This window comes from Bos mutus, chromosome 19, assembly GCF_027580195.1.
Source record: "Bos mutus isolate GX-2022 chromosome 19, NWIPB_WYAK_1.1, whole genome shotgun sequence".
In the NCBI taxonomy this organism is placed as follows: Eukaryota; Metazoa; Chordata; class Mammalia; order Artiodactyla; family Bovidae; genus Bos; species Bos mutus.
The window spans coordinates 38585932-38612144 of record NC_091635.1 but is presented as its reverse complement, the minus strand read 5'-3'; the positions used below and the strand labels follow the sequence as shown (position 1 = coordinate 38612144).

Below are 26213 nucleotides of genomic sequence, written 5' to 3'. Positions count from 1 at the left end.
TGCAATTCAAATGAATGGGGAGATAGTTAGATTGTGGTAGTAAAATGGATGTTTACACTTACTTTTTTTCAAGAAACATTATCCAAATTATTCATTATTAAATGTTTCCTGAATGGATGTAGTAGGTTCTGTAGAAGTCCTTCTTATGAATTATGATTAATAGCATAGATGGCCTAATTCTCCATTCTCAACAGACAAGTGTTTATAAAGATGAATCTATCACTTTAGAAACTGAGAAGAAAGTGCACAGAACCAGAACACATCGCTCCGTATTAAGTTAAGCACACAACACAATTTTCTTTTCAGAAAAATTATAATCCAGGGACAGTTTTTACGTGTTTCTCCCAAGTGAGTCTATTGTGTTTTGAAGGACTGCTATAGAACTAAAACCTGATGTTAATTTAATTCATAATTATATAATATACATTTTAAAGTATTCTGATTACTTGAGTCTATGAGCTCAAAGTATTGGGGTTAGTCCTACCTATTTGTATTAAATCAGTGTTTATAAATGTGATTCTGATTTCTGGGCAATTTTGTTGGCTTTTAGATCATTCATTTAAGAAATAAAGAACTGATATCCTCAGGTGATTAAATTTTAATACTGTGATGTCAGGCAATAATATACACTTTAAAAGGTAAAAGTGGACTTAAGATGGATTCTTAGAACAAGGGATGTTAATTTATTTCAACTTTATTGACTGTTACTGGATGTGGCACAGACCAAACTTTTGTGCCTCATTTTGTTGTCCTTGCCCAACCAGAGAATCCCAGAACCGTAAACCTGGAAAAGACATTCCAGAGACCATTTGATTTCCTTCCCTGATCTCAGGAAGGGGAGAACCCAAATCTTCCAGGCAATTCATTCATATTTTTCTTGAACATCTGCAGAGTTAGAGACTTAAAACCTTAAAAGGAAACTTACTTTGCTACCAAGTAAAAGTAATTGTTACATGAGTTGCCTGTGACTCCCTACTAAAGCCATATACTGTACACATGCAGAATTTCCTAATTCTCACAAAAGCCTTACAATTTATATGTCTATTTTACAGAGAAACGGGGCTAGAGACAGTAATTTAACCAAGGCCACACTTCCTTTATGTTGCTGATCCAGGATACACATTCAGGTTCTGTCATTAACCCAGTAATTTCTTAAAGGTAATGTATTTACCTCCAAAAGGAAAACAATAAAATCAATAAACACAAGCCTAAACCTATGTTCCAGGAAAAGAGTTTCCTTGGACAATATAAATTAGTGATGAGATGATCACACTAGGTAATTCTAAATAAAAGAATATTCCACATAGGATAATCTAGAACCTCAAATCTGGCCTCTTTTAAATCAAATGTTTGTGTGGAACACATTTGACTACAAATCTCCAAGATTTCATCTGCCATCTGTTTCAACCCCCCAAACAGCAAACACACACACGAGAGCGCGCGGGCTCAAGCCTTGTAGGGATAAAGTTCCAGGTCTTTCTTTGGGCATCAGTTTCGAGACTTCCAGAATCGCAGATGTGTGTATGCCTGCGTGTGACTAAGGAAAAGAATAGCTGAATCACATCTGAAAGCGAATTTTCTCAAATTAAAAAATCTCTAACAACCAGGCATCCCAGCAGGTCTTCTCCCCAGACTAACCCAATCTACTCCCCCTCCCTCTCCCCGGTCCGTGAGAAATAAACCCGAAGGCCGAAGGTAGAAGGGGCGACATCCTGGCCCGGGCTCCGCTTTCTGAAGCCCATCGGGGCCCGGAATCCACGGTGCCAGATGGTCCCTGCTGTTGGCCGGGGGAAACGGAGAGCTCTCCGTTCGCGAGCAAGAGCAGGGCGTGGAGGTGAAGACAGCCGGAGTTCACCAGGGGCCGCAGCAATCAGACGAGGGTCTAGGAAAATGTTACTGAGAGCCTTTGCACAGATTGCAGAGGCGTGCTGAGCGAAAATGAGCACCTCTCGCGCACACTTGTCCCCCACCCCACCTCTCTACACCGCCGAGCCGCATCAGCCCGCCAGCCTGCTAAGCGGAAGGCAGCGCGGCTCAGGGCCGGGCCCTGGCCCGCGCATGCGCCGCAGTCCCTCCTCCGCTCCCGGCCCCCCTCCCCTCCCTCTTCCCCGCGGGTCTGGGGCGGCGGCGGCAGCGGCGGCGGCGGCGGCGGCGCGGTGACGTCAGGGCGTTGGGGCAGCTCCTGTGACAGACGGAGCTGGAGCGGCGGGGCGGCGGCGGAGTCCAGCGGCCGAGATAGCGAGTGAGCGAGCGGACGAGCAGCGACCCCGGGGTCCAGGGAACGAGAAGAAGAAGGAGGGGAGCGCTCGGGCGCGAGCTTAGAGCCACCGCGAGCGCCGGGCTTGGGCTCGAGCCCCGGAACGGCTGAGGAGCCCGCCCGCTCCCCTCCCCTCCCCCTCCCCGGGACCGGGCCCAGCGCGCCATCCTCCCCCTCCCTCCTCCCCTCCCTCCCTCCTTCCTCCCTTCCCTCTCCCTCTCCCCCTCCCCCGCCGGTGGATGGGAGTGAAGGACGGAAGAGGCCCTGCGGAGGCGGCGGTGCAGCGCTCCGGTAAGACGGGCGAGGGTCTGCGCCCTCCCTTATGTCTCCTCCACCGCGCTCGGGCGGCTGCGGGCCGGGCCCGGCGGCCTGACGATGTGGCTGCGCCGGTCCCCTCCCTCCCATTCTCCCCTCCCCCTGCCGCCGCCTCCTCCTCCTTCTTCTTCTCTCCTCGCTCTCAAAATGGCGGCCGCGACGGCCGTTGAGTGAGAGACACGGGAGGAGGGGGGGACAGGCCGGGTAGGGCGCTGCCCTCGCTCCCCTCCTCCCTGGCCCGGGTTCTGGGGGTGCCAGGGCCGCCGCGGCTCCACCCGCGGCCTTCCCCGGGAAGGGATCGCCTTCCTCCCTTGGTGACTTAGCAAGAAAAGTATTCTTGGGTAGGAAGGGCGTGGGGAGCAGGTCGCTCTCAGATCTTGGGGAGAGGGTTCGGCTCTCCTCTCCCTGTCCGCGGGAGAGAAGCTCCGCAGTCCCCACCCCGCCCCGCGGCTGGCGCTCAGGGACCGGGCTCAAGCCTTCTCGGCACTGTCCACCGGCCTGCAGGCGTTCCGTCCCCCACCTGTCCTTAGGATGGAGTTGACCTGAGAAGGATGGTCCAGCCTTTCCCTGGCCCCCCTATGCGGTGGTTCAGCCCCTGCACCCACTGAGGAGGAGCGGCCTGACCCCACCGAACCATCCGCAGCATCCACCCACCAAATCCGGCAGGATTTTCTTTTCTGCCGTCGGCTCCTTCAACGGGAGCTGCCTTTTGACGTTGTAACACTGAGCTTCGAGGCCCTCAGCCATTCTCCTTCGAATCTCCCCACTCGTATAGGAAACGCAGTGCCTGCCTTAACCTCCCAGGTGAGAAAATGCCTTTGAGATGGTGGGCAAATTTTAACAGTACGTCTCTAAACAGAAGAGTGGAGAGGAGGAGGAGGTTTTTCAGTATCTGAGACAAGAGCGGAAGGTGGCTTGGCTTTATTTGTTGTTCTGCCTTTCTTCCGTGACTTAGCAAGAAACTCCTTGGAAGGAAGACGGGAGATTTTCTTTTTGGGTTGCCTTTTGGGTCCAATCTATATCAGTCTTTTGGTTAAGAAATTTTGCTTTGGAAGCGAAGAACCAGATTTGTGGTCTCCGTTCTCAATGGGCGATGTCATGCCAAGGTCCCCCCCTCCCCCTTTCCTTAAGAGGCAATCGGGAGAGAAGAAAGATGTTACTGTTATTCCGACCTCTACTTTAACACACAATCCTTGAGATTTATAAGGTTTTAAAGGCTAAACAAAACAATTGTGCCGTTTTTGGTAATTCTATTTTTGTTGGGGGGTGGGTTGTTTTGTGTGAATTTCATTCTGAGCCTAGGGCGGAGGAAACCGTGCTTGGGCCTTTCATACCAGTAATGTCATCTCTCCCCTTTTGCCACGGTAGTATTTGCTCGAATTTTTTTTTTTTTTAATTCCTTTTTTGCTGCAGCAGAGTTTGATTGCTGCGGGGTTCAGTCTTTTAATCAGGAAAAATGTCCTGGTTGGGTAGGTCGTTAGTGATATAATGTTGAATATATTAAAAGCTTTTACTTAAAGAATTCTGATTTGGGTCTGAGGCATTAGCTACCTTTTAATCTCTCGTGGGTATCTTTCAGGACACAGTTTTGCAAAATAATTGGCAGTTGCAAATTGCAGTTTTTATTAAAGCATAAGCGTGGTCTCTGTTTAGGGTGATTTATTCTTTCATGTTCTATTATAAATGATCATTGTTTGGATTGTTCACAAGGGGAGGATCTATCTCCTAAAACAAAGCTGTTATTTTTATAAATCAGAATGGAACCTAATTTTTCACAAAATATTTCTGTTTATCTTGATTTTGATGGAGCTAGCTCTATTTCAGTGCCTCTCCCACCTCTTTTTTTTAAAAAATGGGCTAATATTTGTGGATGCTGTGAACAGCCATTGAGCTGAGGAGACTGGGTGGAGTAAGAGAGCAGAAGCTGTGAAATGCTAGATTGCCCTTTCATAGCATTTTTCTCTTGCTTATGTTTTGTAAGGTTATTTGATGCTAATTGGTGCTACAACAAAGGCATTTCTATGTAGTAAATCTTAAAATCTCATGTTTTTAGTTTCTACCTTTTTTTTTGCAAGGTGGAGTAAAAAGCAGTGTCCCTGCTCTAAAGCAAATACTTATTGTCTGTATATTACCTGTATGTATATATACACATACATATACATATATACACACTTCTTAATATTTTTTATTGTTTTAGTTAAGTAAATGTAAATTAACAAATGCCAGAAATATTTGGCAAAAAATAGTAGAAATATTGCAAAAATCTAATGAAGACATTATAGATGTTTTCTTTAACTTTAGTTTGCATTAAAACAGTAAAATCTGTGATTTTTAAATAATGAACATCAAAGTGAGTAAGAGAGAATAAGGTAATTTGTGTTAAATGCTCTTTATATAGACCCTTTCTCTTGTGTTGTCCTTTGGAAGAGATCTTGTAGTAAGGTACTGCCCTAAGAGAGGGTAGGTCATTATAATGTCATGTATCAAGCATTCATGTGAATATATGTTCTCAGAAGGATGTCAAATTGATGTTGTAAATGTGGTTTTGATGGGCCTTAGGACTGTTTGTCAGTGTATGATACATTTTTATATTTTTGTTATTTTTAACGTGATTAAAAAGTAGAAGGGTTCATGTGGCAAGGAATGAGGTTAGTGTTATGTGTCTAACATATCCTAACCCTTAGTGTTTGTAGCTATAAGAGTGTACTAAGAGCCAAGATTTTTCAGTAGATTACTAGTTGATTAGGAGTTTAAAATAATTTGATTTAAGTATGAGAGCTTTTACTTCCAAATGTGTATCTGGATATGTTTCTAATACATGTGGCAGAATCTTTTGCTTAATTTGGAGATCAATTTTTAAAATTCTTAATAATCCTATACTTATGAAACTTTTAATGAGATTGGGATGGATTAATTTTTTAGTAGAATTACTTGGTATCTTTTTTTCCAAATACAGTTACTCTGGTATATAAAAAATTTAGAGATGTTTCTAGAAGGGAGAAATCAGTATAATAATTTTTGGTTTTCCAGCTAGAACATCCATGTTTCATTGTTTATATATATATTTTCAGTGTAAATGTTTCTCCCTCTTAGGCAATAAATGATACTGTATATGTGACTTTATCTTACAGCTCATATTTTCAGTGTCCAAGAAAAAAGAGGATCTTTTTGTTTACCTGTGATTCGTATTATTCACAATTTGTCCTCTTAATTAGTAAGCCATAGAAACTATGGGAGTTATCATCATTAGGATGCAGATACCTTAAAAGACAAACACAAAGTAAAACCTTAGGACAATCGAAATGAATTTTCCAATTCTTCCCATTGAGTTCTAAAGCAGTGAGTCATGCACTCTTCTGCCAAAGGGACTTGAGGCTCTGTTGGTTTAACCACGCCTGTCATGTCTGCTGTGGTCCTAAAAGAGATTTCTTTATTTGCCTGTAACTTTCTGTTGTGAAAATATTTCTTTATGACTGGTAATCAGTTTTCATACACTTTGGAAAAAGAGATAGTTTAAAGTAGAAATTCTTTGCCACTTTTACTGTACAACTTTTTTTTTATATAACTTAAAAAGTTGCTCTATTAAAAATAAAACTATACAAAAACAAGAAACTGATGATATATGACTTCTGAAAAGAAAAAGCAAACCTGTTCTCCTAGTGCTTAGCTGTAGAGTGACTCTTAGTTGCTGAAGGCCAATTGTTTTGAGAAATGTGTATTTCATGAAGAAAGATGCTGTATTATATAAGCCTATTACTAGGTTAGTGCAGTGAAGGCTTTTTGAGTTGTTTCAGCTTTGTTGCTGGTTTGACACGGCACTTTGGCTAGTCATTTAAGTGGAACCTTAGTTTAATTTCTGCTGTGTGTATAATTTTTAATCTTGTCATGGCAGTTAAACATTTTAATTGTTACTTGTGAAATGCTTTATAGTCTTTGGATGCAGATACTATAAGGACTTGCTATTTTGATCTGTTGTTTTCTCTTTAAAAGATGGTGGCTTTTAGTTGAAACTTACCTAGTTAGATTGATCTGTGCTTTTGTGTAAGCTGGAAAACTATCCTTTGAAGGTACTGTCATCTAACATTTTGAACATTTTCCTAGAAGTTTGTAAACGTATTGAACGTGGCATTTTGTCTACGGCCATACCACCCTGAACGCGCCCCATCTCGTCTGAACGTGGCATTTCATTTGTTCTGTCAGGTACTTTTTGTGAAAGACTGGTATTTTTATGGATAAGAGAACTAAAATGTAGAGAATTTCTTTTCTCAAGGTCACGTGTTGGGTTAGTAGCTAGAATGAGGTAAATACTGTAGTCAGTGGACTACTTGGGTATTGCCTTGCATAATCAACATTCTTTTTTCTTTTGACAAAGTGGACTCTTTTCATAACTTTTTATGTTTGCTAATTTCTTTTCTAAAATGGTGAGAACTGGTAGCATTTATTGCCTGTATCATTTAAATTGGCATTTATTCACATGATCGTATATTGCTGTTTTGCTTGTATAAGGCATTTGAATGGGAACTTCCAGAAAATGCCTAATACAGCTTTATCATAGTATATTTATAGTAATGCTGCATACATACAAGTAATATTAATAAGTTAATATTAAATCAATATTTAAGTACATTTAAATATTTAAGTATATTTATTTAAGGGGTTCAGTTCAGTTCAGTCGCTCAGTCGTGTCCGACTCTTTGCAACCCCATGAATCGCAGCACATCAGGCCTCCCTGTCCATCATCAACTCCCGGAGTTCACTCAATCTCACGTCCATCGAGTTGGTGATGCCATCCAGCCATCTCATCCTCTGTCATACCCTTTTCCTCCTGCCCCCAATCCCTCCCAGCATCAGGGTCTTTTCCAGTGAGTCAACTCTTCACATGAGGTGGCCAAAGTACTGGCGTTTCAGCTTTAGCATCATTCCTTCCAAAGAACACCCAGGGCTGATCTCCTTTAGAATGGACTAGTTGGATCTCCTTGCAGTCCAAGGGACTCTTAAGAGTCTTCTCCAACACCACAGTTCAAAAGCATCAATTCTTCGGCGCTCAGCTTTCTTCACAGTCCAACTCTGATATCCATACATGACCACTGGAAAAACCAAAGCCTTGACTAGACGGACCTTTGTTGGCAAAGTAATGTCTCTGCTTTTGAATATGCTATCTAGGTTGGTCATAACTTTCCTCCCAAGGAATAAGCGTCTTTTAGTTTCATGGCTGCAGTCACCATCTGCAGTGATTTTGGAGCCCCCCAAAAATGAAGTCTGACACTGTTTCCACTGTTTCCCCGTCTATTTGCCATGAAGTGATGGGACCAGATGCCATGATCTTACTTTTCTGAATGTTGAGCTTTAAGCCAACTTTTTCACTCTCCTCTTTCACTTTCATCAAGAGGCTTTTTAGTTCCTCTAGGGGTATTAATAAGTAAATAAACACTTTTTAAGTTTGATTGAGTATGGGGTTCTGTGTAAGGAAATGTGCTATCCTGTAGTTCTTTGTAGTGGCTAACTTCCAGGGATCTCTCTGGAATTAAGGTGAATAAAGGAAAAGTGTTCATATTTCCTGTACAGAGATTTTATGTTGTCCCAGGAACAAGGTAGCACTTCCGAAATAGTTGTTTCAGGGCCACAGAACACTCACCTGTAAGAAGTGAACTTACCCAACTAGACAAATTTCATTTGCATTTCTGCTCATTGCATTTCAATTATCTGTTCGTTGAGCTCTTATGTGCTCACCAGAATTACTGACAGTTAACTGAGGCAGATACGAATTTTCTGAGAGACTCTTTTGATAACTGTGAAATTAAGAATCTGGGAAATTTTTAAGGAATTTAGTTGAAAGCTTATGTTTTTAAGGATTTGCATGTTGTAGATTTAATTCATTTTTAATCTGTGACAAAGATACAAGGATATGTTTTATGATACTAGTATTTTGTGTGTGTAAGGCATCTATTTTATCTCTTCATCTTTCCTTCCATGTTTGTTTATTTTATGAAAAATATACTGACTGCAGAAGAAAGGAAGGTGAAGATTAAGAGTCAGTTGTATTGGGAACTTCCTGATGGTCCAGTGGTTAGGCTTCTGGGCTTTCACTACTGAGGGCCTGGGTTGGGGAGCCCACAAGCTGTGCGTTGTGGCCAAAGGAAAAAAAAGTTAATTATATTGATTATTATTTACTATTATTTTTGTTATTTTATTTTTAAAGGGTAAAAGCACTAGCAGAAAAAATGAGACAAAGCTGTTGACTAAAACCGAAATGAGTATTTTAGATTCTGATCCTGCTGCATCATTTTTGTCAGCTATGGAAGTGTGTTAGTCGCTTAGTCATGTCTGACTCTTTGTGACCCCCGTGGACTGTAGCCTGCCAGGCTCCTCTGTTCATTGGGATTTCCCAGGCAAGAATGCTGGAGTGGGTTGCCATTCCCTTTTCCAGGGGATCTTCCTGACCCAGGGATTGAACCCAGGTCTCCTGCAGTACAGGCTTTACTGTCTGAACCACTAGGGAAGTCTCTGTGAGCCTTGAGCAATAAGCCTATTTTTTACCAGTAAGTGGATAATGTTGACAGTATCTAATTCATAGGGTGGTTGCTATTATTGGATAAAAGGCCTCTAAATCCTTTAGTAGATATTTTTTATTGTTAGAGACTTTAAGAGAATTAGCATACTGTTTACTCATAAAAGTAAGCAATAATATAGCTCTTATAGTTTTAAGTATATTTCTTAAGAATTTTCAAAATTTCTTAATAGGCAAGAAGTGCTGTGTAAATCAATGCCAAATGGACTAACTCTGTTTTTTAATATAAAATTATATTGCTTGCAAGCATTTTATTTAAACTGCAGAGTGTATTTGTATCTTTATTTTAACAAAGCTTTTATTGGTACTTCTTTTTTTTTAAAGTAATGTGCTTATTGTATTTGGCCTGTACTGGGGCTTTGTTGGCTTAGTTGCCTGACGCATGTGCAATCGTAGCTCCCCAACCAGGGATTGAACTCGTGTCTCCTGCATTGGAAGGTGAATTTTTTAGCACTGGACCATCAGGGAAGTCCCTTATTTGTACTGTTAAATATTAAATAACTCCACATTTTTCCTTCTTTTTTAGAATACCTTTTTATTTTGGGATAATTTTAGATGTGTAGACAGGTTGTAAAGATAGTGCAGAGAGTTCTTATATATACCCTGCCCCTAATTTCCTCCACTGTTAACATCTTATATTTCTGTGGTACATTTGTCAGTCTTGGTATTTCCTATTAGCTAAACTCCAGACTTGATTTGAATTTCGCTGGTTTTCCTTTAATGGCCTCGTTCTGTTCTAGGTTTAATCCAGGGTACCACCTTGCAATTGGTTGTCTTGTATCCCCAGTCTCCTCTGGTCTGTGACAGTTTCTCAGTCTTCCCTTGTTTTCCATGACCTTTGCAGTCTTGAGGTCCTGGTCAGGTATTCTGTAAAATGTCTCCCAAACTGGGTTTGTCTGATGCTTTTTCATTATTACAAGGGTTGTGGATTTTCAGAAAAAAATACCGCAGAGGTGAAGTACACTTCTCATCACATCATGTCAGAGGCTGCGTGATGCCCACAAAACATCACTGGTGATGCTAACCTTCATCACTTGGTTAATGTAGTGTTTGTCAGTTGTCTTTTAAAGTTATTATTTTTCCTTTACCTTTTGGAAATGTGTCCAGTTACATGCCCTGGTGAGGGGAGTATCAGTTTACACGTGTCATTTGGAATTCTTCAGTAAGGCAGATTTACCTCCTCTTCCCCTTTTATTAAAACAATTTACATCCATCAAGAAAATTTTGTTTAGGATTTTAAATATTAATTTAAGTAATCCTCGTTTTATTCACGTATTGTTTAAAACATTTTAACAGTGGTTTGAAGAATAAAGATCAGAGAAAGTCTTTGAAGGAGCTACATTTAAGTGAATTATATATCCCTGTAGAAATTATTCTGAGAGTAAAGTTCAGTGTTGGGATTTTAGAGAAGAGCTCCACATTTTGGGACTTGTTTGGAGGGAGACTGCTGTGATCTGAGAAGCAAAGCAAATAAGGCATCTTATTCATCTGTGCTGTGCTACTATTTGAATCCACCTTGTTCTTCCCTTTCCCTCAGAAAACTTGTAAATACTGAAGCGGGAAACAAAATATTTTTGACTGACTGGACTCTTTAAAAACAGAACTAAGATCTATGTCCTGAAGGAGATTTACTTTATATTAAGGAGAATTTATAATTTGAGTGCAAGATAAGTCTTGAGCATCGCAGTTATTACAGTTCTTGGCAGTTTTTTTAAAATTTATTTTTACTTTATTTTTTAAATATTTATTTATTTGGCTGTGCCAGGTCCTTGTGGCATGCGAACTCTTGGTTGCAGCATGTGGGATCTAGTTCCCTGACCAGGGGTCGAACTCAGACCCCCTGCATTGGGAGCTCAGAATCTTAATCATTGGGCCACCAGGGAAGTCCCTAAAATTTATTTATTTATTTTTTAAAATGAATTAAAAAGTTTATTAGCCATAGAAAAAAAATCGATTCTTTAATTCTTATTAAGTTCCCTGTAAAACAGTAAACTTGCAGAAAATTTGTTCCTCATGAACAGAAAATCACTATGGTTTTGGTCCAAAATATGTTGGGATTTTTTCCTTTCTTCAGATGACAGACAGATGGATGTAGCCGAATCTATGAACGAGTGTACTTGCCCCAAATGTGCAACATAAATACAGAAGCGATGAACAGAAGACTCATAACCACTACTGGAACAGGGCCCACTTTGAGCCCTGGTGAATCCTCTGTGTTGAATCGTCACATCCCCCAAGTGCCCGCTGAGGTCGTAAGGCCTGCGCTCCTTGTTCCACAGCTGGCATTCTTCCTCTGCTGGATGGTGGATCCCGCTGACCGGGCCGCCACTGCTTTGCTGGGAGAGCGCCCTGAGGAGCCCATGTTAGTGCCACTGGGGGCCGGGCCAGGCATGTTGAAGACAGGAGGGTGGCAGGGAGCCGAAGTGAACTGCAGAGGAGCGATAGAGCCTCGAAGCCAGAGCTAAAATTTATTTTTAATTGAAGGATAATAACAATATTGTGTTGGTTTCTGTCACATGTCAACATGGGTCAGTCATAGGTACACATATGTCCCTTCCCTCTTCTGCCTCCCTCCCACCTCCCACCCCATCCCACTTGGCAGTTGTTTTTTTTGGCAGTTGTTTTTAAATCTTGCCCTTCTACTGTATTACTTGTACAAGGAATATCATTAGGTTTCAACTTTTAAAACCCTTGTCCAATACCATTACTTATTTTTGTTTCTCTTCTAAATTTTCATCAATTTTTCTGTCCAGCAAACATTTATTTAGATATATTCTAAGCATTGGTGATGCAAACATGATTGTCAGCACTTGCCCTCAATGATCTTAGAACTTATAAACACATATTTAACGTGCAAAGGTAGAACAATAATGCTAAAATCACAATATATACTTGGCAAGATGTTTTCAAGGAGATCTTCACAAAGATGTTGGTTAAACATTTTTGAAGAAATCGTGTCATGTTGTTTGGAGAATTAATTTGTACCTAGTCTCAGAAGTACCCCTTAGTTGGTGAGGAAGTTACATGTAGTTGTAGTTCAGTATGGCTGGAGTGATGATGAGTATAGAGAACACTGCCCTGATCTGACCTCTAAAGCTGGGTGGCACGTGGACCATTTTCATTTGTAGGCTCGTCTTAGACTCACGCAATGCAAATTCCATGGTTGAGGGGGCATCAGGGGCTATCTGCATTTTCAGTAAGCTTCCAAGTTGATTGTTTTTGAGAAGAACTCTTTTTGTCCTTGAGGTGGCAGAGGGTGATTTTAATTTGTGATAAGTGACATCATTAGATTTCCCTTTTAAAAAGACAGCTGTCAGCATTGTGGGAAATGCAGCTATGGAGTGGATGGAGGCAGATAGGCCTGTGATAACTATTTAAGAGACAGTGAAGGTTTAAAGAATGGATTCGAGAGAGATTGAGTATGTATAAATTATTAACCGATTTGATATGGGAAGTGAGACAAACAAGGAATGAAGAAGGTGAAGAATTGAGATTTGTTTGTTTTGGTTTGCGCTGTTGAGCAAATATGAGTGTTTGGAAGCAATGAGAAAGAGTTGAAGGAGAACCAAGGTTGGGGGAAGTTTTTTTGGTTGTTGTTGTTTGTGTATGTTTTAACAGGATAACCATTAGGTGTATTGGAGACTTAAATTCTAAAATATTTTTTTGTTGTTGTTTTATATCTATCAGTATAATTAATAGTAGATTTTTTTAAATTTTTGCTTACTAACCTTATGAGGTATTAATTCATTCTTTTATTTTATAATTAATTCATTTCATTTCATAAAATTCATTCTTTCATCAGAATGTATTCAGTGCACTCTTATGAGAACTGTGCTGAGGTGCTGGAAAGTACTCCAGACAGGGGACAAGCAGTAGTAAAATAATAAAGGTGTCAAAGTGAGGAGAGGGAAGGCGTGCATTACAAGGTACTCAGTGTTAACTAGAGTTTGAGCAATGTGGGGCTTGATTAGAAGTAAGACTTGAAATGTGGAAAGGGACCAGATACTAATCAAAGACCTTATACACTGTTAAGCATGTGGACTTTGGGAAATAGGTGCAGCATAATGCAGTGATTAGAGGCCCTGACTTTGGAGATCAGATGCATGTGTTCAGCTCTGCTACTTACATAGCTCTGTTGCACTACACACACACATACACACAGTATAAAATCTCCTTATTTAAATCTTCATAGGTAGTTATGAGGAGTAAATGAACACTTCTGAAACACTTAAATCAGTGACTAGCATACAGTAAGTGGTATTTAAATAAATGTTAATTAAAAACTAGTGTGCCAATGAACAATTGTTTTTAAGTTAAGTGATATGGTCAGATTGTATTTTAAATAGATAATTCTAGGGCTGAGTATAAGATAAATGTTAATAGGTCAAGACTAGATTTAGAAAGACCTGTTGGAATTAAATTAGGCCAGTCCAAGGACTTCCCTGGTGATCCAGTGGCTAAGACTCTGCACTCCCAGTGCAGGGGGTCTGGGTTTGATCCTGATAAGGGAACTAGATCCCACATCCCACAAGTAAGAGTTGTGCAACTATTAATCAAAGATCCTGTATGCTGCAACTAAGACCCAGTGCAGCCAAACAAGCAAATATTCTAAAATAAATAAGTAAATTAGTCCAGTCCAGGTGAGAGCTGATGGTGTGAACTGTGGTGGTACTATTTAGGACAGACAGAAAAATTGAACAAACATTGAAGTGTTAAACTTGGCAGATACAGGTAATTGAATATAGAAAAAATCAAGGCTGACCCCCCCCCCATTATTCATTAAAGTACTTTGGGTCTTAGATATCCTCTACGCTAGTGATATTTGAAGCTTTGGTGTATATTATGATGCTTCCATAAAAACGAGAACTAATGACCTGGTACAGTTTTTAATTTCTCTAAAGGTATAGGCCTTTGCTGTTTTTCTCAGTAGATGGAGGGAAATTTCTCTTTAAAGATCCACTACTATGTGTAAAACTCTCATTTAACCCAAGTCCAAAGAGCCAGAAAGCTTAAATAATGATTTATTATGTTGTTTTTATGTTATAACTTTATATTAAAATTTGTGATTATAAAAAGATAGCACCATAGTAATGCTGTAAAAATTTAAAGTGGCTGCTGAATCATTAAAGAAGTTAAAATTTGTTAATTCTATTATAGCTATAATTTTTCATTGCTTATTCATATATGGTAAATAAACTTGGATCGATACAATATTTCATCACGTATTCATTCCTTTGATAAATTTTACTTCTCTCTTCCCTACTTTTAGATTTGTCAAATTCTAAGAATATTTTTTTGTGCCATTCAGTTTTACAAAAATAGGAAAACTTGATTGAAATTAGAGTGTTCTCCAGAGTCTTAATGAAATAATTAAATGGGTAGGAAATTCAGTATCCTTCTGTAGTCTTTTAAATCTGGGTCCTGGGTTAAAGTCATGAATATCATGATATGTGTCACGCTGTTTCAGGGCTCATTAAATCTCCCTACTAAAGATGGTTGAGAACGATATTTAAACCAGATCTTGAATGAGTAATTGGAGTGGACATGGAAGAAGGTCATTTTAGGTAAAGGAAAGAGCAACATATACAGGTACAGAAGCATGAAAAACTATTATGTGAATGCTGGTAAGTAATTTGCAGAGGGAATTGTAGAGTACATGTGAGTATGAGACTGAAAAGGTACATATGAGCCAGATAGATAGAATTTATAAATTCTGGGTTGTTCTGAATTCTAGGCAATTTGGAAGGCATCGTTTCAAGCAAGGTGAACATTATAATCAGATGTAGAGTTAGGTAGTTTAGGTGGCAGTGAACAATATAGATTGGAGTTGGAGGGGCTCTTAAGAGGTTTTTTCAGGAAAGAATGATTAGTGCTTGAAATAGTGACAATGAAGGTTGTTGACTGGAGAAAGGTTTAGGAGGTAGAATTGTGAATGGGGAGTGTGTAATGTGCCGCAGTGGGAAAGAAATCACCTGCCAGCGCAGGAGACGCCAGAGACGCGGGCTGGAAGGAAATGGCAGCCCACTCCAGTATTCTTGCCTGGAAAAGTCCATGGACAGAGGAGCCCGGCGGGCTGCAGTCCATGGGCTTATATGACTGAGCATGTAGCAATAAACTGGTAGAACTTTAAAAAAAAAGAGAGAGATGCGGGCTTAGTCCCTGGGTGGGGCAGGTCACCTGGAGGAGGAAATGGCAGCCCACTCTGGTTTCTTGCTCGGAGAATTCTGTGGACGGAGGAGCCTGGAGGGCTGCAGTCCATGGGGTTTAGAGTTGGACACAACTGAGCATCTGAGAACACACACAGTGTGCGATGAGGAGTGGCAGGTATCAGAAGACAGCTGAGATTTGTGGCTTGGGTGTTTGGGTGAAATTGAGAAGCTGAGTGTCATTAGCCATCCATAGCAGAGAAAAAAAGGAGGAATTATGTGAAATAGTACATAAAGCGCCAGATTAATTTTCCTGAACCATAGTTCTCAAATTGCTTTCTTGCGAAAAACCCATTGCCAGCTTTTTACTGTATTTATTTAGTCAGCTTTGTATATGAAAATGCAAAGGGTACCTTGCTAAAAATGTATTTTTTTAATCCTAAATGGACACTCAGGGACTTTTCTTTTGTGTTCTATCTCACATTTCAGCAGCTTCACTTGTTTCTTATTGCCTGCCTTGTATCTGGTGATTCAGCCTTAAGATACTTTGTTATCTTAAGGATAACAATATCTTAAGGATATGGCATTTTCACTCTTTACCACTCCACCATTCTCTTTTTTTCTGTGTATCTTCTGACATATATATCCTTCAAATCTGCATACCAGGTTCTTCTTTTCAGGTAACCTTCTCTAATTTTTTTTTTTCACCTGAAAGAAATTTTCTTTGAATTCATAATTCTAAGGTATCTACAAGTATTTTTTCTTGTTATTGTTGTGCAGTCACTAAGTTGTATCTCTTTGTGACCCCATGATCTGCAGCATGTCAGGCTTCCCTGTCCCTCACTAACTCCCACAGTTTGCTCACTCATGTCCATTGAGTCAGTGATGCTCTCCAACCATCTCATCCTTTGTCACCCCTTTCTGTTTTTACCTTCAGTTTTCCCCAGCATCAGGATCTTTTCCAAAGAGTTGGCTTTTTGTATCCAATGCCAAAGTATTGAAGCTTCAGCTTCAGCATCAGTCCTTCCAATGAATATTCAAGGTTGATTTCCTTGAGGATTGACTGGTTTGATCTCGGTGTCAAAGGGACTCTCAAGAGTCTTCTCCGACATCATAGTTTGAAAGCATGAATTCTTTGACACTCAGCCTTCTTTATGGTTCAACAGCAGTACATGACTACTGGAAAAGCCATAGCTTTGACTATACAGACCTTTGTTGGCAAAGTGACGTCTCTGCTTTTTAATATGCTGTCTAGGTTGGTCATAGCTTTTCTTCCAAGGAGCAAGTGTCTTTTAATTTCATGGCTGCAAGTCACCGTCCACAGTGGTTCTGGAGCCCAAGAAAATAAAACTCTGTCACTGTTTCCACGTTTCCCCCATTTACCTTGAGGTGATGGGACTGGATGCCGTGATCCAAGTTTTTTGAATGCTGAGTTTTAAAGGCAACTTTTTCACTCTCCTCTTTCACTTTCACCGAGAAGCTCTTTAGTTCCTCTTCGCTTTCTGCCATTAAAGTGGTATCATCTGCATATCTGAGGTTGTTGATATTTCTCTGCAGTCTTGATTCCAGCTTGTGAGTCGTCCAGCCTGGCATCTCACATGGTGTAGTCTGTGTATGAGTTAAATAAGCAGGGTGACAATATACAGCCTTGACATACTCCTTTCCTAGTTTTGTTGTAGCTTATATAAATTTTTACCTGACATACCAAGTGAATACTTAACTAAAGAGCCTAGAACAGTACCTTGCACATAGTTCTCAGTAAGTGGTGCTTGATATTTGGTGATGTGAAGATGATTAAGACCAGTTGACATAATAGCAATAGGGCTGTCTACTTTCTGCCTTCTTGTGGTGGCAAAACTGATTTGTGTTCTGTCCTTGACACTAGAAAAGCAGTATCTCTTGTTACATTGATGATGTATGTAAGAATGTAAAAGGTACTACGCCATGTCATCTTCAAAGTGAAATTATAATTTCCTCTTTGTATGTCTTCACTATTCTAGAACTCTATGGAGAGAAGCCCTTAACACTGATTAACTCCTTAAGCTTCACCACAGTTGTTTGATTTATGTGGACAAACAGGCTTAGGAATTTTGAAAATTTGCCTAAGGTCAGTTTGTAGTTGATATTTGAACCTCTACTATTTGACTTCAAAATTGTACACAGTAGGACCTCAAAAGTGTAGGATTGATTCCTTCAGGGCTTTCATACCATTTATATATTCAGCTTGTTTTAAGAGGGCCCATCATGGGATCTAGACGTCATTTCTTTTGAGTTTTATTTTACATATTTACAGTTTATTTTTATTATGGAATATGTCAAATATGCAGGAGAAATACCTGTGATGATATAACAAAATTTCCGCATAACTACTACCTGAATTAACAGAGGTTAACATTTTGCTTTAAAGTTTATTTTTAAGAAATACGGCTTTATTACAGTTAAGAGTTGACACCCACTTTCCAGTCCTACTCACCCTCCCTCTTTCTAATGATAAAGTTCTTCCTAAAGTTTGTATATATTCTTTTATTCTGTTTTTATACTTTTTCTGTACATAAATGTATCCATGTGAAAGTGAAGTCGCTCAGTCGTGTCGACTCTTTGCGACCCGACTGTAGCCTATCAGGCTCCTCCGTCCCTGGGATTTTCTAGGCAGGAGTGCTGGAGTGGATTGCCATTTCCTTCTCCAGGGGATCTTCTTACCCAGGAATCAAACCTGGGTCCCCCACATTGCAGGCAGACGCTTTACCATCTGAGCCACCAGGGAAGCCACCAAGTGTATCCATAAACAATGTATAATCATCTTTAGAGTTTACATGAATGTTACACTGTATATTCTGCAACTTGGTTTTTTCACCTAAAAAAAAAAAGATGTATTGATATATGTAGATCTAGTTTATTGTGCTAAATAATTTCTTAATATATAATCATCTCTAGTTTGTTATACCTATAGTACAGAAATAGGCCTTTAAATTGTTTTCAGATTTTCACTGTTACATACGGTGTTGCAGTGAACATGAAAAAGGTGTCTGCAGATGATAAATTTTGTTTTTGTTCCACAAAGTTTTATCTTAAGGTTGATTAAGTATTTGTTCTTTAGTAAATTTTATGCTTTGAATTGAATAAATAGAATGAATAATATTGTTGACATTGATTTTAGACCATAAATTCCTAAATTTTGTTGCATTTTCCTCAGTCTGTTCAGAAAACCTATATTTAATTCAGTATTGGGCCAGGGGTTGCACACTGGTGGCCTTTATGATGAACTAAGTGTAAATGCATTTCTCTTGTCTTTGGATAGTTAATGTTTATTTTTTTGAGTCATTATCTTAGAATTCGGTTTTTTGGATTATCCTGAAAAATTAGAAGCTTTGACAACAGCGGGGCCCACATTTTCCTGTGGCAGCAGTTGGCCTAAGCTGAGTCACAGCTGCTCTCCTTTAGATGGGCATAAACTTTCCATTGAAACAAGTTCCTACCACTCCATTATTGTTTATTATTGCCCTTGTACTGTTTATAGTGAAGAAATACTTTCCTATTGATGTCTTTATAAACAATGGGAGAAAGGTATAACTAGAGAACTGCAGTCGTCAAGAAAAAGTGCCTTACTCAGAGGCTGCAAATGGATAATCCAGGATTCAGATTAGAAATATGTTTTGTCTGCTCAGATTTTTGTTTTTAATTAGATTTACTTAAAAACAAACAAACAGTTCTACCACTGTTGCTTTATTTCTAGCTGATTCACACTTTTACCTGCCTAGTTAGTCTCTGTATTTGATTTGTAATCTATTTAAAGCAGTTTATAAAGATGAAACCACAAAATACCACAAATTAAAAACAAAGAGAAAAAAGAAACAAAGGGTAAGGATAAAACAGAATCAGAATCTAGGCCAAAAAGGTCTATCACAGTGGTCTTCCTGCAGGCAGAGAGCACAGATTTGACTGAACTTTCTATGTGGTGGCAGGAGGAAAAAAATACCAGTTAGGTTATTTTTCACAATGTCCTTAGGATAAAAGTGAACCAATTAGTTCAGAAAGGTCACTAACATTTGGTACTCTCAGACTGTAATTTCTCATAGGGGTCCTCATAAAGAAGATTATGTGTAATCATCATTTCCATCATCAACATCTCTAAGGTAGATACATGTCTAGTATTTAACAACACTCAATATGGGAATACCACGTCATATGAGAGTCAAGTCTGAATGAGTGGGTAGATTGTTTGACCCATGGATATAGTTTTCCTCAATCCAGTTTTGATACATATTGAGATTAAGCTTCTTGGCAAGTGCGGGTGTTCCATACATCAGGTGCAAACCATTTATATGTAGGATTTAAGTAGTTTTGTGAAAACTTAGTTTTACCCAAATAAACTTTGTGGGAGTGCTTGTAGATTCCTATCTGCTACATTCCTGCCTTGTTTGAAGGTGTAAGGAGCAGCATTCTTCCATAATATCCCAAACTGGTAAAGTCATTAAGAAATAGAGTTAAAGAAAAAGGGGGGTCAGTACACAGCTCTACTTTATGCTGCTGAAAACCATTTGCTTCAGCAGACCGTTCCTATAACAGTGGACTCCTGGTAAATACGAGGAGGAGGTGTTTTTATTTATGTCAGGTAATAGATATGGCCTCAGCTTTTTAACAGTACTGTATATTTCAATTGCTTAAAATAATTTTACACTTGGTTATTTTTTTCATATTATAGTCAACATATTATTTTCCTTTCTTCTAAAACCTGCCTCAGAAAACTGCCAGTCATTTCCATCTTTAGCCTTTCAGTTCACAAAGCTGACTTGGTCAGTCCTTGGCTCACGTTGTACTCTATCATCTCCTTCCCTGTCCCCAGTCTCCCATCTTACTCTAACTAGATTGTACATTCTCCTAGGGATGGATTACATTTTATTCACCTTTATTTATAGTAAAACTTCATATAACAGAGTTCAGCAGAATAGTTAATGAATGATTGAAAGGCTATGTATATGTAGCTCACATCTTCAACTATATTGTAAGTTTCTTAAGACAGGGACTATCTAAGTCACATGCAGCTTTTCATAGATGAGACATGGGTTACATGGGACATAGATATGTTGTTTGATTTGTATGCTTGGTACCTGGTAGATCCTCAGTAAAAAAAAAACCTGAATAATTGACACTAAATATAGTTACTTCTCAGTGTTGCAGTGGAGGAGAGCATTGAATGTGGATAGTAGTACACTAGAAATCAGTTCAGTTGAGATATAATGAAAGTTTTCCCGTTGGATTGTGGGCAGTTGTCTTTGGTGGTAAAGACCCTCTAAAGGGGATCCACCTTTAGGACCAAGACCATATCCTTGAGAAATCCATCTTTAAAACCAGGAGCAAGTAGTAGACCAGGTCAAAAAGAAAAATCGCACTTTTGCATAATTCCCTATTGACTATAAAGCTCTTTTTTCCCCCAAGTCATTGTTAACTGCTTCCATCCTAGTCCAGGCCTTTCTTAGCTTCTACTTATAGCCTGCCCTTTCTCTTTTATCTCCTGTACGTTATCTCCAAAACAGTCATCATGGAACATCAATTTTAGAACATTGCTCTGTTCTTAAGAATTGCAGTGATTCCTGTATTCTTATAATTTCTTTGGGCTGTCTGCATCAGTATTCACTGTAACTTGTACTTTTTTTAAAAAAAGCAACAGAACAATGTTTTCTGTTATTGTTTGTATGCTTAGAAGTATTAGTAAACTTTTTCCTCTGAGTTTTAAGGTGATGGATTTGTGTGTGTGACTTTGGTTTATCTAATTGTCACTTGTCCTTTGCATTTTTAAACAAAAACCAGAAGAGTAATTAATGTGCACATTAGAAGATTAAATGGTCTTTAATTTTTAAAGTTTTATTATAAAGTTGAGACAGGCCATTGATTTTCTACAGGATTTTTAAATTGGTTTACTTTTATGACATTAGTGTTAAATCTTTTAAAAGAAAAAAATTACATCAAATCCAGTCTAAGCAGCTGGATTTAAATGTATTTTATTGCCCATATTTCAGAATTTGAAAAAGAATGATGGGAATAAAGTGGTAGAGTACATCTTTTATTTCTGAGGACATGGTAAATTTTTAATCTCAATTTTACTGTGATTCCTGTAGCAGACACAGAAATGCTTACTCGATCCCTACTGTGTGTGGATTACCATAATATTTGGTGGAGACAAAATGAGAAATATGTCAGATTTGCAGCTTTGGAGGAGTGTTGTTGAGACAACATCAAGGCAGATAATTACTGTGTGCTGTGAGAAATGTTAAATATGTGTATGTACAAAGAACTATGAAATCTCAGAGGAGGGAGTTACTCTGGTTAATTTTTTTTTTTTGTCGAAACTAAGTCATTCAGCTAGTTGCTGAGAGCTTTGCTAGTGGTGTTTAAATACCATTGATAAGCGTTAGATTGAATTTGTGGAATTGCCGTTATCGACAGTTTTATATGGTTTAATTCTAATATGTATGGCAATTAAAAAAACATAGTTAATACCTTTTGCTAATACTACTTGACAGTGGCTATATAATTGATATTTTATTAAAATAAAGCTTTTGAATGTTGAAGAATACTGAAGAAATGTGCTATTTTTGGAAAACATTTTAAAGCTCACTTGGTTTCTTTTTTTAAAATCATATATGAAAGAATTTTATTGGCTAAATTGCTTTGGACTTATAAGTTATTGTATAATTGCTTATAACTGTGGAAATGTACTTACTTGATTTGGAAAATTTTGCTTTCAAGGCTTGACTCGGTTCAAACACTAGAGAGGCAGATTCAGTTCAGTGTTTGCTCCTGAGGAGATCAGTCTGGTACTAGAGACTGCTTGTATATAGTTATAAAGAATGTGGGAGGCAGCCCAGGGTAAAATCAGTGATTTTTCAAATTTATCTTAACAGTGGAAACTTCTCCAAAAAAACTTGTGTGCAGAAATCCAATACGTGAAGAGATTAAAAAACAGAATCCTGCCCTCTAGGCCTCCGCTCTGTCCTCATTCGTACTGTTTGAAACCTTTTGTGTGGAAGTAAAAAAAGCAAACTGGATTTGAATTCTGGCCGGGCCACTGTTTAACATTTTGACCTTGAATACATGCGCTAACCTTAGTGAACTTGTTTCCTCGTCTGTTAAATAAAGTGTATAAGTTTGTTTTTTTTTTTTTTTTGCTGAGAGTTGTAAGAATTAAATATTTCAGGAAAAGAGCCTAGCCTATAAAGTCATTCTGTAAATGGTAGCTGTTAGGATTATATGTATATGGCACAGGGAGGTTAAAGACTAGTCAGTAGGCTGCTCCAATGAGAACAGTCTAGCCAAAGGAGTCACAGAGGTGGTGATAGGTTGCCTTTGGGGTGAATCTTAAAGGGAAATGGAAAATTGCAAGACATATGGGTGAAGGGGCAGATACCCAAAATGAAATATTTCTATAATGAAGACCTGGGCATGAGGAATGCTGCCTCTTTATACCTTTCTGGAGATAAATGGCCTCACCTGAATTCTGCCTGACTTTTCCTTACATTCTTTGATTCACACTTAGGCAGGCTTAAGCCAGGGTGAGAGTCGCTGACTTTCCTTGGTTAATTAAATTGGCTGCTTAAGTAAAGGAAAAAGTATGCTAAACCTGAATTTGAAAGCCATGTCTTGGTTATAATGTAATCATGCATTTATAGACAAGTTCTTCCTAACTGCAATTGCATTGTGTGCTGTGCTTAGGTCATCAGTCATGTCTGACTCTTTGTGACCCCATGGACTGTAGCCCACCAGGGTCCTCTGTCCACAGGGATTCTCCAGGCAAGAATACTGAAGTGGGTTGCCATGCCCTCCTCCAGGGGATTTTCCCAACCCAGAGATCGAATCCAGGTCTCCTGCATTACAGGCAGATTCTTTACTGTCTGGCCTACCAGGGAAACCCACCAGGGAAGCAATTGCATTAGTGTATTGAAAATTAGAATCCTGTGTCCTCCTTTGAGGTCTTAATGTAGATCTTTGTAAATATTTACTTCAGTAGGTAGGTGAGGGTTTTTGTTTTTGTTTTTTTGCTTGAGATTCATATTAATGAGATTACTGCTGTGAATAAATTCAGGTGGATGTATTTGGACTTTTGAGGGAAAAAAAAACTTAGAAAATTAGTTTCTAGGAAAAGCTGATAAACTCATAATTGGATACTTTTTCTGCCTCAACAGTGATTTTTCTTATTTTTATAACAGTCAAATTTTAGGTAAAACATTTCAGTGTGATAGCAAATGAAAGGGTATTAAAGTAGAGGAGATATGGAAATATTTATTTTAGTTTCTTTATCTCTTCCTGTGTATGTGTGTGTAAAATCATATAGCACTTACTGTGTACCAGGCACTGTTCTAAGCACTTTCTTTACATATGTCAAATCATTTAATCTACCTGACAACCCTATGAAAGAGATTCTACTGTTACTAACATTTAAAGTAGCTTGTACCAGGTAACTTCATTTGTCTAGATAAGGGGGCTTGCAAACTATGTCTGACAAGCTGGATCCTCCCTGCAGGTTGGAAAGACGCAAAGTAATCTTTTGTAAAAATTTGTTTTGTAAACATTTTTATACAATTCCGCTTCTAAAATAATTTCTGATTTTAATTTTATAAATTAATAATTTAAGTTACATGAAAGTGAAATTTCAGTGTCTATAAAGTTTTATTGATACGGAGACACAGATATTCCACATATTGTTTATTGTTGCTTTCTTGCTGCAGAAACCATAAGGTCAGCAAAACTTAAAATATTTATCAATACTGTCTATCCATTTATAAAAAGTTTGCCTACCCCTGGTCTAGATACAGAGGAGAAGAGATAGGATGAGACAAAAGCAACAAAGTAATATAATTACAAAAGAATGTATCTTTATTAGAACATTCCAGGAAGACTAGGACTAGATAGAGTTGTGTAATGAAAAAGCCAGCAGTATTTTCTTCTTGAAGGATTAATAACAGCTTAACTATAATGAAAAATGCTTAGTTACTTCAAAGTGTATTGACCCTTTTTTCCTGTTAGTATAAGATGTCTCCTCAAGATATATCTGAAGGGGTTTGTAAATATTTATTTGAATTTGGGTGACAGTTGTTGCAGTTACCTTTGAGACCTGAGTACCTTGGCCTCCTGATTTGATTTTCTCCCCTGGAACTCCTCTGAGTTCTGACACTGAAGATTCCTTGATTTCCCCTTCTTAATTTTGCCTTTGACCCTTTAGGACTGGTTACAGTCTGTAATGTTGCATATATGGTTCTCTACTGAGGATGTGTATCAGAATCATCTGGAGAAAATTTTAAGATCTCGATGGCACCTCAGAATTGCTAGGATAAGGCCTAGCATGATTATTTTCAGGAATTTTCTCAGGTGGTTCAAATGTAGACTCATGGTAAAAATCCATAGTTAACCCCACTTCTCCTTCAACTACTTTTAGTAAATCTAATTTGAAAAAAATACAAATGTGGCATTCATTGTTTTGTGTCCCAGAGGTGTTTCTCAGCCTAAAGAGTCATTGCCTAAATTTATGTAAACTCATCAGCATCAGTTTGGTGAATTCGTTTTTTATTTTGATGTCATTCAGTATAATAATAGAATGCAAGTTGAAATTTTTGTTAGAGAGCGGTAGTATAATTCAGTATTGTTTGTTTTTATGAGAGACATATTTGGCATCATAAAATCCCAGTGAACCTAGAAATAATGGATTCAGTGAAGTAGAACACAATTTATAGGAGACTTAATCTTTTTAGGAGGAATAGTTTATATTCCAGGACTGTTTTGTCAGTGGTTCTGTCAGGCTATATATCTGTAAAACAACCTTTTAAATAGATCTTTTCCTCATTTTCATTTAAGTATATTTTGACATTAGAGTGAATTTAAAAGGAAAAAAGTGACCTGCAATTTCTAAAAGCATATTAAAACAGCAGATAGTTGTCTTTTTTCATGTTTGTTTCACTGTTTATAGACACAAACAGTTGTGTCACACAGAAAACTACTTTGAGATAAAAAGCAGTAGGAAGGGATATACATACAGTCAAATCTAACCGGGTCAGAATTCCACTTGGAACCCTCAGGTGTTCAAAATAGCTTCATGCCTTAAGTCAAAGAAGAGAAAGATTTTAGTCAACAAAGAAGCAGTCTTTGAGCATTGGTCAACAGATGATCACTGTGGGGACAAAGATTATATCTTGCATGTATTTGGTGGGTGTGTTGTAAGAATGAGAAGGCATCCTGATTAATGTCCATAAAGGGAAAGCCAAGAATGATGAAGTAGACAGGTCAAGAAAAAAGAAACAAGGATAGGAAAGAGAAGAGCTGAAAAGTCAGCAGTAGTGAGATGGTGCTTATAAGTTGCAGTGGCAGTGAATATCAGAGACTCCACTTGCAGTGGAGAGAGTGACAATGAAACAGAGGAGAGGAGAGTTCTCAGTTATCCGTTTTGCGCCTCAGTAGCCTTTTGTTTGATGCTGAAGCTGAAGCTCCAGTACTTTGGCCACCTGATGCGAAGAGCCAACTCATTGGAAAAGACCCTGATGCTGCGAAAGATTGAGGGCAGGAGGAGAAGGGGGCAACAGGATGAGATGGTTGGATGGATGGCATCATCGACTCAATGGACCTAAGTTTGAGCAAATTCTGGGAGATAGTGAGACAGGAAAGCCTGGTACGCTACAGTCCATGAGGTTGCAAAGATTCAGACATGCTGAGTGACTGAACAACAAGCCTTTTGTTCAGGACGTTTCTCTTGTCTGTTTTAAGTAGGACTTAGTTTTTTACATTTGATAATCCTTAAGGGCATTGATTTACCTGGTGAGTATCCAGGGAGTAGACTTTAAGCAGTATGAGGGGTGAAGAGTATTCATTCCAGTAGAGTTTAGTGATAGGCTAAGGCTATAATGTTAATGTCTGCTATATTATTATAACAGAACCGAGGGCT

The 26213-nt window shown here is 38.7% G+C and overlaps 1 protein-coding gene and 1 pseudogene across 3 annotated transcripts in view; one reads left to right on the top strand and one right to left on the bottom strand.

Annotated features, from left to right (window-relative positions):
- The first annotated feature begins 2173 nt into the window (after positions 1-2173).
- PAFAH1B1 (platelet activating factor acetylhydrolase 1b regulatory subunit 1) overlaps positions 2174-26213 on the top strand; it is a 68411-nt gene continuing 44371 nt past the window's right edge. For 2 of the 3 annotated variants that reach the window (XR_011468024.1, XM_070390228.1), the window contains exon 1: positions 2174-2548. The gene's annotated coding sequence lies outside the window, so the exon portion shown is untranslated. Of the gene's footprint in view, positions 2549-3102; positions 3377-26213 lie in introns of all 3 variants that reach the window. The other variant, XM_070390229.1, reaches the window with a different exon arrangement.
- Positions 11197-12303, bottom strand: LOC138992129 (protein transport protein Sec61 subunit beta pseudogene; annotated as a pseudogene).